General features: G+C 40.6%; 1 protein-coding gene across 2 annotated transcripts in view; it reads left to right on the plus strand.

The window, feature by feature from the left end:
- LOC105564653 (neutral ceramidase) overlaps window positions 1-18,912 on the plus strand; it is a 59,151-nt gene that overhangs the window by 30,099 nt on the left and 10,140 nt on the right. The gene's annotated exons all lie outside the window — the stretch shown is intronic.

Raw genomic sequence — 18,912 nt, forward strand, 5'->3', positions numbered from 1 at the left:
TTTTAAATTATAAAATTTCCAAAAATTTTATTTGTCACCAAATTATAATAGATTTTTCTTTTCATTTTCTTGAATCTAAATTTTCTTGAAACAATTCATTCGTTTTTGTCGTAACTTAAGAAGAAAAATGTAGGAAAAAGCCTCCGTAAACTGCACGGTATGTGTAAAAGTGTTACCCTAAAACTTCAAATTGATCGGATAAATATTTGAGCTGTCGTGGCCACCATTTTCAAAATTAATATTTTAAGAAAAATATCGCATTCGAAGTCTTGGGACGTAAATTTTGTAATTTTGAATAATTTACTCACAACTATTAATCTATCGGATCGGACGAGTATTTAAATTATTATTAAATTATTATTAAATTATATAGTCGCCGTTTTAATAAATAGTATTTTGAGAAAATCGCGTTTGAAGTCTTGGGACATAAATTTTGGAATTCTTAACAATTTATTTACAATTGTTGATTTATACCAGTTCTATTTTTATGACTTTAAACTAGTGGAAAATGAAAGACGTTTCTTGAAGTTTCTTACAATTCTTAATAATTCAAGTGCACGTTGTGTCAATCTTATGTATTTGCTGTATTCTGTAAAGAATAAGAAAGGCTTGGCAAATATCTCTCTATTATTTTATTGTAAAATATTAAATGTTAAAATACTTGTATTTGAAATTAAATCGATTCATTAAAAAGAATTCTTCGGTAAACATCATTCTCTGAAATATCTATTATTCCCCTCCATTAATTTAACTGAAAAAATAAGTAACAGAAACCAGTAAATTCGCCCCACCAATAAATGTCGTGTATACTTTTCGTCTTTTCGTAGAAAGAATCTTTTCCTATTCAGCAAGTCTATTTTGTCATCGATGGAGCGGCACACGTCTAATACTCCACTTCGCAACCTGGATAAGACCTGCGACCTGTCCCCGTTACGATTCTAATAACCGTGAAGTCGTGAGAGGTTCACTCGTGACTTTAATGCCAAAGAGCATCGGCGAATACGCTCGACGGTACGTCGTGAACAAATAATCTGTACACATTATAAACTGTAATGGAAAGAAAGAAAGAGAAAGACAGTATCTCTTCGTGTCCCACAGTCGCCCCTCGATTTACGCGGAGCATTTGTTCGCATGTTTTTTTTACGCGAGATTCGCGAAAACGAAATCTACAGGTACAGAAAAAAAATACGTAAAAGAAAAACCCGTGTGTATTGTAAAAATATTCAGCCCACGTGACACAAAAACAATAATAATGAAAATAGAGAAGCAAATTTGTTACGTTTGTACGGATAGGCTTAATGTGCTCTACACAAGTTAGTGAAAAGCGGTCAGAGTGATACAGTAATAAGTAATGATAATACGAGTATGTAATAAGCATAATCAACTATGAACTTTTGGCTTACTGATATTCTTTAAAAGTCAATCAGTGGATTATCACTGAAAACAGTAAATAGTCACTGATTTACAGCTATTACTAAAAATTGCAGTGGTATACTTATAAGTCTTATAACTGTAAATCAATAACTATTCGCTGTTTTCAGTGATAATCCACTGATTGACTTTAAAGGAATATAAGAATAGTCACTGGTTTACAGTCTTAAGTATACTACTGAAAATTGCAGTGGTATACTTATATAACTGTAAATCAGTGACTATTCACTATTTTCAATAAGAATCCACTGACTTTTAGAGAGATAGATAATAATGTCAGTAAATACGGGAAAGGTAATTGACCGTAAAATGAGAAAAATGGGGGCGCGTAAAATCGTGTACAAAAAATACCGCAAGGGATGAGCGCAAGTACTTGCAGAAAACGTTGAAGAACTGAGATATATGAAACTATTTACAACAATTTACTCGTTCTTTAAAAGCCAATCAGTGGATTATCACTGAAAACAGTGAATAGTCACTGATTTACAGTCATAAGTATACCACTGCAATTTTCAGTAGTATACTCGATATAACTGCAAATCAGTGACTATTCACTGTTTTCAGCGACAATTCACTGATGGACTTTTAGAGAGTGCAGAACCTCCGAGGTGTTGGTATACCTTGAAAATATAAGGATAGGAACGACCTGGACGAGACTTTACTGAATCGAATCCCGCAGTTGGCCGGGTCAGTTTCAATCTGCTAAACATCGAATTTGCGCTGTATAACTGACTGTCCCAGGCGAAACGAAAAAGAAGAGACAATCCGGCGAGGCAACGGCACTAAAATTAAATCACAAACCACGTTTGAATTAGTCGTTTAATTGGGTCTTATCGGTGAAACCAGAAGGGGTCAATACGCCCTTATCCGTTAAGCCAAGTAATGGATCACGCCCCGCATTTTAATTATTACTCAAACAGCCAAGTGTTGATCCACCGTTTTACGGGGACCGTTTGCGTGCAGCAGGCAGGTGGGGGGGGGGGGGGGAGAGGGGCACCTATTTGACTTGGCGGTCTTTGTTTGCACAGAGAACTTCGGCCACACACAGTGCTCCTGCCTCTTCCATCCTTTTCTCTTGCTCTCCTCCTGTCACGCTCGTATCAATCCACAACGTTTCTGCGCGCCGTGGCCCCGCGCGACGTGACGCAACGTATTGTTTACGAGGCGCATTTCAATACAATCGTGTGGGAATCGTACGCGCGCACGAAACGTGGGGAAGAAATGTCTCGGCGTATCCTTGGCACACCCCGAACTACGTTCGTACCCACCGGCTCGAGCCCGGCGGCTCTCCTGAGGCCGCTTTCGGCTCAACCTTAATTCGGCGTGCCGTTTTTGTCCCGAGGTCCAAGGATACGCAGTTTCCTCTCCCTACTGTACGTGACTTATCCTCGTCCACTCGCTACATGCGATTTTATTAGTATCCTTGCGGTTAAACGAGCTTCCACGTTAACGATTTTCTCGCGGTCCCCTTGAAGTACACATAGCTCGCTGCTCCTCGCCGCGGCATTTAGACGGATCGCAATGAAATGCCTGCTTACAGAACATTTCCCCAGTTGTTTCGCCATAAACCACACGTAGAGGACATGTTTTTTTTAAGGAGAGTCGGATTGACAAACTCGTTACAGGGAGATTTAATTGAAAAAGTTTTGCTAAGTTTTATTACATTTTTTTTATACGGATTACAAATTTGTATTTTGTCCTCTTTGTATCAATTCAAATTCATTAAAGTGAGCATCAATCCGAGTTTTGTAAAAAAAAGTTTTGCAAATTTTTATTAAAATTTTTTATACGGATGACACAAATTTGTACATGATCTTTTTTATATCAATTAAAATTCATTAAAGTGAGTATTAATCCGAGTTTTGTAAAAAAAAGTCTTGCGAATTTTTATTAAATTTTTTTTTCATACGAATTATATGTGTATATAAATTCATATAAAAAAATGTAATAAAAATCGGCAGCATTTTTCGCATATCAAAACCGTCGATAATACGCAGTCCCCGATAGCAGGCGTGACAGTGCGAGCGTAAAAAAAAACTTTCCCCCGAGCTGGCAAGTCGTTTTCCTTTTCCTTGGAATCGATGGACTTACCGTTCGCGGCACGGAAAACGATGATGCAGCGCGTTGGCGATGCGCAACGCAATAATTTGCGTATATCCGATAACGTATGACATTGGGGCATCGGTATATTTTCCGCGCTGTTAAGCACGAGGCGATACGAGGGAAGCCGCTAATGGTATAAAATGATAAGTCTAACGTGCGATGGCGATCGGCTAATTATCCCACTGCGCGGCATCCGTAGCGGCTTTTGCCGCACGTCCCGGAATTTACAGACAATAGCGCTGGCTCGAGCGGCGGCGTCTCGGCTCGAGTGGAACGCATCGCGAGAGGCGCGAGACAATTTGTATCTCCGGCCTGGGGTTTTTCAACGGGGGAGTCGAAATGTACATTTCTATCAGATTAGCTGTAACGTTATATAACTCTCGGTGGCCAAACGAACGTGCCGCGGTGTTCGCGCGGAATGCGCGCCGACGCGGCTGGGGGTTTATTTAAATAACAAAGTGATTCAGCAGAGCGGTTTTCTACCGCGACAATCATATCTGTCATTCGCGATTCAATGGCGCGCTGCCAGCGGAATACTTATGGCCGTTACGCAGCGCGTTTGTCGCGAGGAAAGGCAGAGTGTCATGTATTACGGCACGAGAGCGCGCGCTTCTAGGAGGGTAAAAGTGTTCCGACATGTTTTCCAGAATGATCGTTAGAAAACGCGCCGGGTGTCCCCGCCGGCGGGGATGCGCTTGTTATTCTGGAGCAGTGGAGCGACGTAAGAGAATGGCCGGCGCTCTCCTGCATTCGGATTTCGCGCGCGCGGCCGTTCAATGGCGAACGAGAGTGAAACCTCTCCAGTTGAATAACTGTGTCGTAACGTCAGGAAGTCGGGGGAATTTTTCTGCCTACAGTCATTCTTCCTAATACGCGTATCTTTATTATTCGACGCGCGGATCACAAGTCGGGGAGGCGCGCGCCAGCAGAATTGGCCGGCGACGGAATCGATAAGCGGCCGCTGCCAGAAACGGGTCCTGCGATGTCAGTTCGATATGTCCAATTAGGTAACGGCGAGCGGTGCCGCCTGGCGTTTACGAAACCTAGGCGATCCGACGAAGGCGTGACGATGCCAATTGGGGGAGAAGCGTTGTATTATAATTTCCCGGCTCGCGACACGTCATCGTCTATTAATCACGGGACGAATCATCGGGAGCGCGTTGGCTGGCAATCCCGTCGCGAACGGCCGTGCCGATTAGAAGCGGCGCGGCCAATTTTATCCCACGCCGGAACGGCTCCACACGCCCCGATATTACCGCTTGTGCAAGGGTCGATTAGAAGGGGCAGAGTCATCGTCGTGAGTAAGACGGAGGCCCGAAGAAGCGAGCGAGAGAGAGAGAGAGAGAGAGGTGGAGAGGGATAAAAAATGGAACGAGTCACTACGGCGATCCGCACACGTGTTTACACGTTCCTGTTCCCACGTCTGAAAACGGGGCTCCGCAATCGCGCAGCATCTCAGCCTCATTATGCGGCTTATCTTACATCGACGGAGACAGACTCCGCTTCCGTGGCTGAAAGTCCCGCCTGCATAAGCCGGAGAATCAAGGATCGACAGACACATATACACCGCCGTTATACTCTTGATTACCGGAGAGCGGCGCAGTCAATTTCGCCCGAGCGGCCGCTGAAAGAGGATCTAGGGACATAAGAATAAGTTAACGGCCAACTCACGAGCTAGTACAAGATGCCAGTTGATCTTCCAATCAATTTTATTTGTGAATGCATAATAACGCCGAACGTTCCGAACTTAACTTGATCGTCTTTAGCGACAAACTTGGGACAATTGGTTCGAATTTGACACAAGAAGCGGTTTACAATTTTTTAAATCCTGGAGTTCACAACAATGGTGTGAAAAGAATACGAGAAACTGTGGCAAATGAGTTTAGTCAACGAACAATTGAATATTGACCAAATTAAATGTTGAAACAATTAATAAAATTCATGAGGCTCTAATGTGAAAACGCAATACAAAGTGATAAAGGGGTAGTTTAGGCGGGCGCCTCATCAATTCAACCACCGAGGCTTAAAACTTGAAAGTCTGCGAGTTGAGTCAATGTTATAAAACGTAAATTCGTAAAACAACAGTATTCGACGTTGGTGGTTCATTATTTGAGATGTCCAGCAAGAACCAAGTGGCCTGTGATCAAATATATGTAAATCGGTGGTGTTAAAATGTTAAAAAAGGTATCGATGCTATTTAGAAAAGAGTCGGTAGCCTCATAAATTTATTAAAAATCGTAATACACGCGCTCTCGATCGTATCACAGTTTTATTTTCTGAAGGCTCGAAATTAACTGGGGTCACCCGATATCTCGAACGACCTATCGTTAATGAGTTCTCGATAAGTCGGCGATACCGAGGTGGCGACGCGTGGGCACGCGTTGATTACGCCCGGCCGCGATTAGATCGGGCGATCACGCGATCCGTCCCAAGTAGAATCGCTTCCAAGGTAGGCCGGATGACAGCCGTCGTCCGCGAGCGAAGGCAAGAGCGAAGACGGCGCGCGTTGACGTCAGGCCGGGTGGGAAAGCGCGACCGAACGAGGCCTGTTTCAGGCCTTGCCCGCCTCGAGGAGGCCGTTTCGCGATCTTCTAAGAATGTTACGGCATGAATTATTACAATTTTTTAGTCCTGAGTCTACGTTATTTCATTATTACCGCGTACGTAATTGTTTAAGTTAGAAGATATGTGTTCACTTTAACAGATGTCACATGTTCCAAACGGTCCACACAAATTTTTGTGTTAATTTAACATAATACATATATGGATTAAATGGCGATGCTAATACTATGCTTGACACAAAATAAGTGCAAACTTCAAAGTAATTTGAAGTAAATTTTGTGAAAAATCAACTTATTTTTAATAATAATTAAATAAAAGAAGGATTTTTACATTTTACAGATGGAATAAATTCAAACTTTCATGTTATAATAAATACAATAAAATCAACATTTGTCTGTAAAGTTTAACAGATAAATCTTGTTACTAATAACAACATATCTATTGTATAAAATTAAAAGATATAAACATTGTGTCGTTTTTACTTTTTTTGTAACTTTAACTTAACTTCATTACTTTCTCTCCATCTGTAATTGTAACTTAACTCAGTTACATTTTTTCAATAACTAGTAAGTAATTTAAGCTACATTAAAAGTTACTTTATATGTATTTTAAACCTCCACAGATGGCATTAGGCCTTACATTTGTGCATAAACGCCTGTATCGACACTTTACAATTCAAATGCAGGTTTGATATTTTTATTTTTATTGCAACAAAGTAACTGCAAAGTAACGATTCGTTACTTTTTGAGTAACTGTAACTGTAACGCGGTACTTTTCAGAATTGGTAACTTGTAACTGCAACTAGTTACATCTTCATCGAAAAAGCTGTAACTGTAACAAGATACTTTTGTATAATAACTTTCCCAACCCTGAGTAAAGCGAAAGATCCGTAAAACTGCCACGTAGGCTCGTTCCTAATGACTGAATATTTTTTCACAAAAAATCTTCCAAGAACGCCGCGCCACGCCTCGTGCTATTGCGATGTGACGCGGGCCTCGCGCGCAAGGACGATTCGCTTCCGATTCCTTCGAGCGATAATCGCAACTTCGCCGTACGATTATCACTCGAATAATCGCTCGACGATAATCGCGCCGTTCCAGAGAAGTTGCTCTCCTCTCCCCGAACGACGGACGCCGATGGTTAACTCGAGGGAAGTGACGAGGCGCTTCAATGTCTCGCTCGCTTTCGAATCGTTCACCGGTGGTAAAAATGGACCATAAAACGATAATAATTGCGCGTGCGAACACGGACGCGCAACTTCTCCCAGTTCATTACGAATGCACACTCGCAACGTTACTAATTAATGTATCGCGGCCAGGACTCGCACCGATACTGACGCAACGTTTTAGGAAATTTTCGCGCAGGTGCGCAAATTTCCCCCTAATAGATCATGGCACGGAAAATGCAGGCGTAAAAGTGAGAGCAATTTGTGAAAAGCGCTCACGGCTATTCGCGTAATCGGGTTTTATCGGATTACGTTATGTTAAATATGCATTTAATAATAACTCCATCGCGCCCGCTCCATTAATTAACATATAATGTAGAAATTTTAGACCGCTCGTGGATTGTAGCCGCAAATTTTAACAATCGCACGTTTTTAGGTCAAAAATGTGTTTTATAGAAATGTACTGTGAAAGGAGCATGTAAAATGGCACAAATAAGGATATTAATATAAAATGTAGCAATTAATGTAACAATTAATAATGAACTACTAGTACATTAATACTGTACTAAATGTACTAATAACAATTAATGTACTTTACAAATTCATGTACTTCACAAAATTATAATAATTTTACAAAATGTACTTTTACAAAAATTAGTATCTTTTTCTCGTTGTGTAAATAATTGTTTAGAATTGATGCAAAAGGAAGTAAAAACTGAAGTTAAACGCAAGCTGACTTTATAAGGCAATAAATTTATCTACAAGATACAAATTTACTGATGTATGCAAATAGATGCATATAGATGTTGCCAATTACCCACTGTAGTAAGTGCAATTTTACGTGAAATTTCTTTACCTTAATTTGTATGGAAAGGATCCCGGATACGCGTGCGGCAATTAATATTGCGAAATTTTATCGACGCAAACGAAAAATGTCTTATTGCGAATATTGCGTCGATACCGGCATTTTTATCGGAATTTAATGACACACGGGGAAAAATAATTCCGCTTCTGCAGCAAAACCGCCGCTGTTACTGCACATTTAAAGCAATCAGACTTTGCCACCACAATCAATATTTTAGATTATTCGACATTATTTTAATTTTAACACAAATTTCAATCTTCCCGCAAACGTTTTGTTTAGAATGAAACTATTTTCATCTAATTTTTTCACTATAATATTTATAAGTGACAAAATTTAAAAAAAAGTATTGCGCCAACGAGTTTCCTCTTTCGCGTGTTTAACGAAAGGAAAATAATCAAATCATTTCCACAATTAACTTAATAACTACTCGACGCGGCATACTATTATCGGTGATTTTAATTGGTTTCAGAAACACTTGCTGTAGATCATCGAGCGTCATCGCGGCTCATGTTAATTAATTTAGAAAGTAATATTGCCGTCTGTTTATTAACGCTTGCACAGCCGTACGGTGTTAATTATCGAGCGGGAATCACGTACAAACACGTTTGCCGCAGCATTGCAGCAACGCGAAGATTGGACGTGCACTTTGACGGATATCGTCAAATATCGTAGTCTATACCGCAGCACGACTCGGCCAGATAGATTGAGCATAGATACGCGTATTGCACAACTCGCAGTCTCATTTAACATAAGAGGATCAAAAGACACGGTTTAGCGACGATTAAAATTGCCACGTGAATAATTTGCATTTACCTTTCGAAATAATCTTTTACAGATACACGTCTGTCTGTCCGTACGCAGATTTTGATGGGGATTTTTTTTATCGTGCGGTTTGCAAAATATTTAATGATATCATTGCGCGTCAACTGTGACGTTGACATTCAATCGATTTCCGGGCTGACCTATTTCACTGATCGCGCGAGAATAGAATTTTCATGATGGTATATGTATTTTTCGGGAGAAAATCCAACCGGTGTAAATTGACTGATGTGCGTCTAGTGACTTTAAATCTGTCAATAGCGATACTACAAATATCCTTAGACCTAACAGCATTACATACAGGGTGTACTAAAACCACCGGAGTTCTTTTAATCACAGATTCTTTAGAAAATTCCAAGACAAAATACTAACATAAAAAAGTCGAGGCTATAATAGTTTTTTAATAATAAGCGATTATATTATGAAATATTATATTATGAAATACCTATGCTTATTACGCTTATTACTTAAAAACTATTATAGCCTCGACATTTTTGTATTAGAATTTTCGTCTTGAAATTTTCTAAAGAATTTATGATTAAAAGAGGATGTCAGGTGATTTTAGTACACCCTGTATAATTGGAGTGAACTTTAATAACTTCTTGATTTAATATTAATGAAAAAATCCTATAATTGAAGGGTATGAAATATATGGCATTTTAATTACTTATCATATATTCTTGATTTTGCGTTACATTAATTTTATCTCATATCTAGCCGAGCGCTCAATAAATTATGTGGTACGATAGAACCGAGAGAGAGTAATTTCTCGTTCTCGAAAATTGCGCGACTGATAAAAAATTCTTATTCCATGTCTCCCACTTGTTTCCTCATTATCTCTACTTGATCACCGAACGCTTTGTGACGCTGTCGCGTGTCTATTGATTTCCGGATATTTATTATAATTTTGTAACCGACACATGTGCCTCGCGCAAGCACTTTGCGGAGAGGAACAGGATTCGCGCGTGCGTACGATCGCTGCGGGGCTTGTCGGCTGTCTTCTTTGCGAATGTTATCGCCGTTCCATCGCGGAAATCACGTAATAAACAGAGTCGTAATTTGCCTGGAGTCAGATTGACAGGCAGCCAGACGCTGCATTTATGCGCGCGTTACAGGTTTCGCAATTTATTGATCATAATGCACAATCCCCTATTTTAATTAAGTTTTATTATAAATGGTATTTGAATACGCGCGAGAGCACCGGGCTGGACAAGTAATTAGGAACGCGTGGTAATCGTTATATGAGCCATAAGACCACGGATTATGCGGGAAATTCAATATACGGGATTCAGAAGCTATCGCATTTCAATTAAGTTAATTAAAGTCAGGCTTGTATATTATCAAAATTATTTGCATAATACGCGAATCCGGGGAAACCTTTGTCGATCAGCGCCGACGATCTGAATGTCAATGCTATCTTTCGCTGAAACGTCGTATGTACATTTCTTGTGCACATCCAACGATCGTTTGCTCGATCGCGTTTCCGCCGTACTCGCGGGAGATGGCATTTCTTCCCCTGCGTCGGTTTAATCGAAGTGTTTTGCTTGGCTGCTCCAGACATGCACGATTTTGCTCCTGATATGTAATGGCGCTTCCACAAAGTCGCCCGCGCCGCGGAAAAAAAAACCCCCTCGCTTTTTCGAGGGAGGAATCGTCCTCAAAGTCCTTTGCGTACACGATTGGACGCTAAGCCGCGATCTGAGTTTGCATTAATCGAGCGGCAAACTAAATTAAAACTTTAAATCCGCGCACGTTCTAGGTCGGGGATCTGTAGAAACGGATAACAGACTGCGGCATTTGTTCAGACAAATACAATGACCAATCTCGAAGAATGAACCTTATCAAGCGACAAAGATTTAAATTGTGGCCGCCAGTTATAATTAATTAATGTTACTTCCTCTTGCACCCTCCCAACTTTTCTACTGATGCATTTTCTAATTATTTCGTTGCTCGTATATCTCAATTATGTCAAATATCAGTTATGAAAACTGTGTTAAAGAATTGAATATGTTGTGAAGATATCATATATTATGATATCTTCAGGCAATATGAGCCGCACCGATCACAGGCGATTTAATAATACATTAGTTTATGATGTCATGTATATTGGTCAATCTATTAAATACATCATAATATAAAATTGAACGTTTCGGTCATCTTGTGTGACCCTCTTCAGCAATGCGAATACAATACGCGAAACATTTAATACAATGACTTGTTCATACATCGATGAGTCATGTCAAATGACGGCTAACGAAAAATACGCACGACGTGTGGACGATATTTCGTGGATGGGCAGAAAATTAGCTTTCTTGTTGTACTTTTAAGTTAAGACTGTTGTACAGTGATGGACAGAATTTTGCGACACTTTTCTTTTAATGAGCTTAGACACGCATTCAGATTCAGGTTTATATTCCGAAATATTTTCTCTGAGGAAAATTTTACTTAAGAAATACCCAAGGAAAATGAAAAGTCAAGATGATATCAATTTGATGTCATATTGACCAAATTCATGTCATATTTTGATCAATATGGCATCAAATTGATGTCATCTTGACTTTTCATTTTTCCTTGGGTAGATCGAAAACGCTCAAAAGATTTTGTAACGTAACCCTGAATCCAAATACATGTCTCTAAACTTACTAAAAAAGTATCGCAACCATTCGGTCTATCGCTGTACATTACCGCGTAAATTCAGAGATTCTGATCTCCTGAAAATGATCTTTTATCCGCGCGACGTCGTAAGAAAGAACGATCTCAACTACTAGAGCTTGCACGTGAAAAAAAGACCGCGATACATTTTTTATTGCAAGCTAAGAGGCAGTATCGTGTCATATTTTACAGAACAGCATAGTCACTCGAAAAATGCATGTACTTTATATGACGTTCGCTCGAGGCTTTTAGGGCGGACAAGTATCCCGAAGCACTTAACATTTTCTGCAGAATGTAAGTCCCTCGAGGAACTTCACGAAACAGGAAGATCTCTTTAAGCTTGAATGTAACTGCCGATGCGAACAAAACCTAGACGTTTAATTCATTAATATGACTACGGGCGACTCGCTGGAGCGCAACGCGGAGGGAACTTGCTTAGAAGCTCGTTTAAAAGAACTTTCAATATCTTCCACGTTACGATAACTGCGAAGGCAACGCGCGCATTTATTTTAAGCGGCTTTGCTCCCGCCGATTACTATCTTAAAGCGGATTAAATCATTTGAATTATTTAAATCATTCCGACGCTGTTTTCGTTAGCATTTACGAATTAGCGGGTACGCGCCGACGAGCAATAGCCTCGAATGCAATATCAGTTTGTCGGTTATGTGTCGACAAGCAGCGGCTTACGACAGTGTTACGATATCGTAATTACCTCGTTCACGATCGAGTTTTATACCAGCAACTATAACTTTCTTCCGCGAACTGGCGGGGATCCATTTGAAAGGCTCGTTAACTTAATTACGTGGCGTCGGATCTTTGAATATGTTCTTTGAGGGATTCGATTTACGCAAAACTCTACATGTATCCTTAACTGCTTCCGCACGTGCGAGTATATACGCAGAATTACCTACACGGTGCATATCAACCGTGTTGTCCGAGCAAAAGGATGCCATCCAATGTCACTAACATGCGTAATATCAATTTACCGTCAATTTTCTCAGCTGAGTGCGTCGCGAAAATCGCTGGGTAAGGCTCTTATTCTTGGACTCGCGTACGCAGAACAGCATGTAACGACGTATTTATGAAATTGTGGTACTCTTTGTTTTTAAATAAGTATATTGTTTTAAATATTTTTTATTTTTGCGCTTATTCATATAAATATTTTATTACTAATAAACGAAATAAAATATGGAGTAAATTGAGATTGGATTTTATTCATATATTTGTTGTATCGGATATGAGAACTTCTCCCCTTTGTTTAAAAAAATATTCGAATTCTACAGTATTGTAACTTCATTAACTGTATGCATACGATTGCAATTAAATTTAATATTTTCAATTAGTAGTCTTCTGAAGCCGAGTCTAAATTTATAACATAAATACTAATATCATAAAACTTATATTTGTGAAAGTAATTATTTCTCCGCGCGAAGCGCTTTAGATTTATGCGAGGCAGATTTAGCTTAATTTCTATAATACGTAAGCTAATGTTACGTATAATTCAGCACATCTGACGTAGCCCTCTTTCTTTCAACATCAATTTTATTGCGTGTCGTTACATTTATCTCGCAACGTTTATCTTCAAAAATCTCTTCAGGAGTGAAATAAGCCTGAAAGTTATTAAAACAGAATTCCGGCGAAATCGCCAAGCAATACCGCCACCCGTTAAACTTTCATGAATTTATGAAACAAAATATATATTCCACATATCTATATAAAGTTCCATGAATACGATCTGAAGGTTTGTACACGGGGAGAATTGCCTTTTAGATTTTATCGTAGAAATTATATAACCCGGTATTTTGAGGAACTTTATGAGTTTGTGAAATTTTACCATACATTTTACTAGTAAAATTTCAAAAATTCACAAAGCCGTTCAAAATGCCGTGTTGTCCCACGATCGCATAATTTTCAGGATAAATAAGAGAAAATTCTCTCCTACATTCTTCAAGGCTCCACTTGTTATTAAATGCTAATTAAGTTGTCGATCAATCGCGCAATAATCACATACACTTCCTCGTTGCTTTTTCTTTGAAAAAATACCCGTCGTTTGTTTCTCGCGAGAAAAATGACGTATCGAGACCGACAGCGCTCCAGATACCGCGAATCGATGCAGAAATTGCCAGGCCGGGGATTGCCCCAACCGGATACGATCGACTTATGCTAATAGGAAAAACCTTTGATTAAGATCAATCTTCCGGGTCGGAGTGTTCCCATGCCGCAAGGTTGCCCGGCTACGTAAGACCGTAGTATAACTAGTATGCCCACTCACTGTCGGTCCTTTGATCTTTTCGGTTTCGATCACGTGGTACTCCGCCATGGTTTTGGTTATAAAATCCTGTCACACTGATTTCACACTACCACATATACAACATCCGTCTCCACCGAGATAATGGCGGATGCGCAGAAAGAATCGACGCAAAACAAAACAAATGACAGAGTGGGCATATCAGTTATACTATGGTAAGACACCCCCGGCTCGTTAATATTAAATATTCCGAGACGTAGTCGATATGCCGAAGAATTCGAGGGGGTAACGACCGGCAATCTGTGCGGGCGGGGGCGGGTGAAGACACCGGCTTCGACATTACGGTTAATTGATGAGCCATCTTGACCTAATCGGGTTCGCCACGTGTCGACGCGCGCGTTCGATGCCGGGACCATTTGTGCATTATTAAAATTAATTACGTCTACGGATTTACCACCGCCGTTGGCCGACTAACGAGGCAATATGTTTGCCTGCGCCGACGGAGAGGGTTGCGTCGGTCTGCGCCGGTCGCGCCGGTCCCGGTCGCGTATCATCGTGTCACATTAATCTGCCGCTCGTGACACCGTGATACGCGGCGGCGAGATAAAAATGAAGAGGCGATGCCCGAAGGCCGGGAAAGCTATGGTTGCCCGCGTCGTATGCGCTCGTGCGTCTAATCCAGTCGGACATCATTCGTCATCGTTTCCTCGCTCTCGCGCTCGCGCGACCGAAATATCTCGCGTCGCATCTCCTGCTACCACGCAACGGTACCATTACACCTTCCGCCACTTACTTTCCCTCCGACGTCGCAGGCGTAGCGCCGTACACCTGGATGACTCGGCCGGCGCGCGGATACAAATGGTCCTCGATTCGCGCGTTTCCGAATGTCCCACGCGTGGATAAGGCAGACCGGGAAAAGTGGAGGAAAACCGAAACTTTCTCCCGGTGAGGCCATTTATAACTTTAGCACAGGTTTCGCGAATGTCCTCGAATTGAAGCCGCGGTGCATGTCTCCGGCGTTCGGGCGCTCTCGCGACGAGCTGTGGAAAAATAAACGCGCCTTCCACGAAAGGGCCGCTAATTGTGCACGCTTTGAAAAAGAAGCGCCCGTGTAAGAGTTGCGCGCGAGCGCGCAACATTTGCGTTTCGTCCTGGAACAAATCGCGCGGAGACGAGATCGTCTGAATCAAAGAGTCGGGATTAAGCCCGCGAGCGTACCGACTCTCGGGGCGCGATGGACCGTCACGCACCGAACGAAAGAAGCGAAAGAGCACAAAGCGATCGCGATTGAAGCCCCGGAATACGAGAATGCGGATTACGCGTCGCGCGGCGAAGCGTCACGGCGGGCGAATTATTAACGTCGAGGCCAGCGGGGAAAAGCGAGCAATTAGGATGCTGCGTGTCAAAGCGGCGGGTAAAGCGTATTCAGGAGCATTCATGGACCATCCAACTCGGCACGGTACGGCACAGACCGAGCGGAGCGGCGTTTCAGGCGTGCTTTCGCCGCTCGTAACACAGTAGCCGGGGACGAGCGCGGCCGAGGCTCGCCGCCGCGATAATTAACATATATTCGCATGCTCCTTAAGCGTGACGGGGGCACGACCGGCGAAGCCATCGTCAGCTTCGTGAAGAGGCATTAGCATCACAAAGGAGAGCTAGGAGCAGTTTCTACAGCGCCGTAGAAGGCGCTACGCGCCGGACGCGGCACGATGGATGCATTTCACGCGTGCGCGCGTGCCCGCCCGCGTGCGTGCTCGCCCGCGTGCATTCCGCGCGCGCGATATATCGCGGCATCGTGGAAATACGGGCCGCGTTTTTCTACTTTTCGAAACACCCGCCGACTTCCGCCATGCACGCGCGTTTATATGCGCCGCGAGCTTGAATTTAGCTTCCCGCTGTCTTCTCGTATCGATAAAGAAGTCGTGAAAATCTGCTTTCAAGTTTTCTCGGAAACGGGTTTACGGAATGACTTGAAATTTTTATCGTCGATGTCTGATTGATGGAGGAACAAAGTGGTGCTACGCGGTCTTCCTAATTTTGAAAAAAAAATTACAGTTTTATTTACCATGCAAATCTGTAATTTTTTTGAAATTAAGAAAAACACGGATGACCACTTTGTTCCTCTGTTAATCAGACGTTGATCATGAAATTTTCAAGTCATTCTATAAAGCCGTTTTCGAGAAAAAATGAAAGCGGTTTAAGAGGATCCTTCAACCATCTTTTTTACCGACACAATCAAATATAGTTTTTGCCCTTGTAATTCTATTTATTAGCTTTTATCCACGAAATAATACCAGGATAAGTTGCGGGCCGAATAGCTCAGTTCAGAAGTCTGTTTTGAATAAGTAAAATAAAAACACAGAACAAATGCTTCATTTTGCACAAGTAGCAAATAGCATAACAATGTAAGACACTTACCTTACGATTTCTCCGCCGTTGCCCGATGCCTCCTAGACTTCCTCATCCTCTCGGATTTCCTTGTTGCACTCACACAACACTCACTCGCAAAAATCATCGATCGCGCGAAATTTCGAGCACTCCCGTACGCGATGTGAAATACCGCGAAACGCACGAAATATTATTAACAAATATCGCGAGACTTTCTGTCATACAAATTACTCAAACTAATAACTTGCAATGATCAAGCTTCTAATCGACCATGACTGGCGATGTGTTTTTAACACAGAAAATTTATTGCGAAAAATATTACCTTAGCCAGTGTTTGAACCTTGGCCTCCCTACACTCTAGGCGGGCGTCTCACCATTCGACCACCGAGGCATATTGCCCAGATTCAAACACTGACTGAGGTAATATTTTTGGCAATAAATTTTCTGTGTTAAAAACACATCGCCAGTTATGGTCGAGTAGAAGCTTGGTCATTGTTAGTCATTTGCTGGCGTCAAATAATTCTTGATGTAACAACTTGTATTTTGGATTCGGAAAAATGAATATATCACTTTTGAATTTGCGGTATGAAACATAACGTGAGCATCGGAAGCATAATCTGCGGTAAAGAAGTAGTTATTAGTCCGCAACGAAAAGATATTTTAAAATCTTTGTCATTCAATCTAATCTACAAAATAAATTATGTGAGCGAAATTTTCAGTGATAAATAGTTGTTATTAATTGCAACAGTTAATCGAGATAATTTTTTATTACATTTACATAATGTAACGACGTGCGATAAGCGACTTTCTTTACTTCCTGCCCGTTCGAGTTGCGAAGAACGACAGAGCGAATTACAGCGCAAACGCCGAAGTTGCACAAATTTCTCTCTCGTCCCGAAAATGGAATAGATTACACGAAATTGATAGATAATTAAAAGCGCGATGAGTAAACGAGATGTAACCGCGACTAAAGTACCACGGTTTACATTTATATTTTAGATGAGTTAGTCTCGTGAGATATCTATGTATACGTTGATAAAGAACCGTCGCCTCAACACGCAATTCGTTTCTCATTACAAGTTGTAGAAATTTAATAATTAATCGAGGAACGTTACTTGTTACTAATAAAGTTGTACAAATCAAAAGTGTTTTATCCCTGCATTCATCGCGATCAAATCTTGGAGACCGATAACGCAAAAGTAATACCACGCACGGAGCGACTCTCGCCACTGCTTGCCGGTTCGACGGTCGGCGAGCGAGTGATAGACTTCGCGACGACCTTCGGATACACAATGGCACGCAAAAACATCGTACGTCACCGCGCCGAGAGAAAAACAACAACGAACGTTGAAAATTCGTTGTCCTGCCTACGAAATTGAAAATTCTGTAATATTTTACATTACTTTGTTCCGTGACTGTTACTATGTTTTGCGTATCATTTCTGAATTGAGTGTTTTAAGTATGAAAATGTTCTGCTATGCGGTCCGCAACTTATCCTGGTATTAGTTTGTGCATAAAGGCTAACAAAAAGAATTACAAGCGCAAAAACTATATTTGACAATTTCGGTGAAACAGATGGCTGAAGGATCCTCTTCAAATTAAATACAATTCCTATTATCCTCTCTCGAATTAAATCAGATTGACTTACTATTGAGATAAGGGTAACATATATAAATTTATGCTTATGTAGTTTTGCGTCTAGAATAAATCGTCACTCGATATAAGCGTCAGTTTGCTTTAGATTTAAGAGTTTTCTATTAAGATTAAAATGTCTCTTTCTCAGTAATAATTATAATTGTTACTATATTGATCCTATTTTATAATAAATCGAAGTGCGACAGCGTTTGAATCTGGAAATCTTTTCTGTATGGCTAGTGATTTTCGTCGCGAGTTCTTCGATGAAAGAGGCGACGTAAATTCTTTTTAACAGTTTTGCAGTTTTTCTTTCAAAAGGTGAAAAATTTTAAAAACAATCAAATATTTAAGTTTTACTATACTAGAAAATATAACATTTCTTTTATTTATTGTTACCAGTTTTTATATCATGTTATTGATATCTCACTAAACCAAAAAATCTACACTTTTTCACATTTCTCGCTGCATCGGTTTTGGATAGATAGATTTTGATTATTTTTAAATTTTTTTTCAACAGAGAAGATAAAATATAATAAAAAAAGGTTTAAAGTTGTGCCTGCTGCTCTGTTTTCATAATATGTATCGTTTCTTCCAATCGTAACGACTAAATGACGAGATGTAATGACTAAATGAAGAGAACACTTTAATAAATGTATACGCGGTATTTTAATTAAAAGGTATATGCGCGTCATATTTGCCATCGCTCCGTCATACGTACGCATATTATTTATGAACTTTATAATAATCTGTAATAGCTACACCTGAAACGTTTCCACCACGCGTTTTCAATATAAATGGGAGAGCAAAGCAAACATTAAAAGGCTTAACTAGGTCACTAGAAATTAATTAATTGAAGATCGCATGTTTTATCTGCTAGTTATTTATTTAGTGCTGATTGATTGCCGCAATTTACACAATAACGGTATAATATCTTAAACTTCTGAAATAATGCGATGTTCATTTTACTTAAATATAGAAGATCATATTCAAGTTATACCATTGCGCACAGTCGCATAGCAATTAATAGTTTCTTTCGCGGATTGT

This window comes from Vollenhovia emeryi, unplaced genomic scaffold (genome assembly GCF_000949405.1).
Source record: "Vollenhovia emeryi isolate VEMERY1.0 unplaced genomic scaffold, V.emery_V1.0 DF939161.1, whole genome shotgun sequence".
In the NCBI taxonomy this organism is placed as follows: Eukaryota; Metazoa; Arthropoda; class Insecta; order Hymenoptera; family Formicidae; genus Vollenhovia; species Vollenhovia emeryi.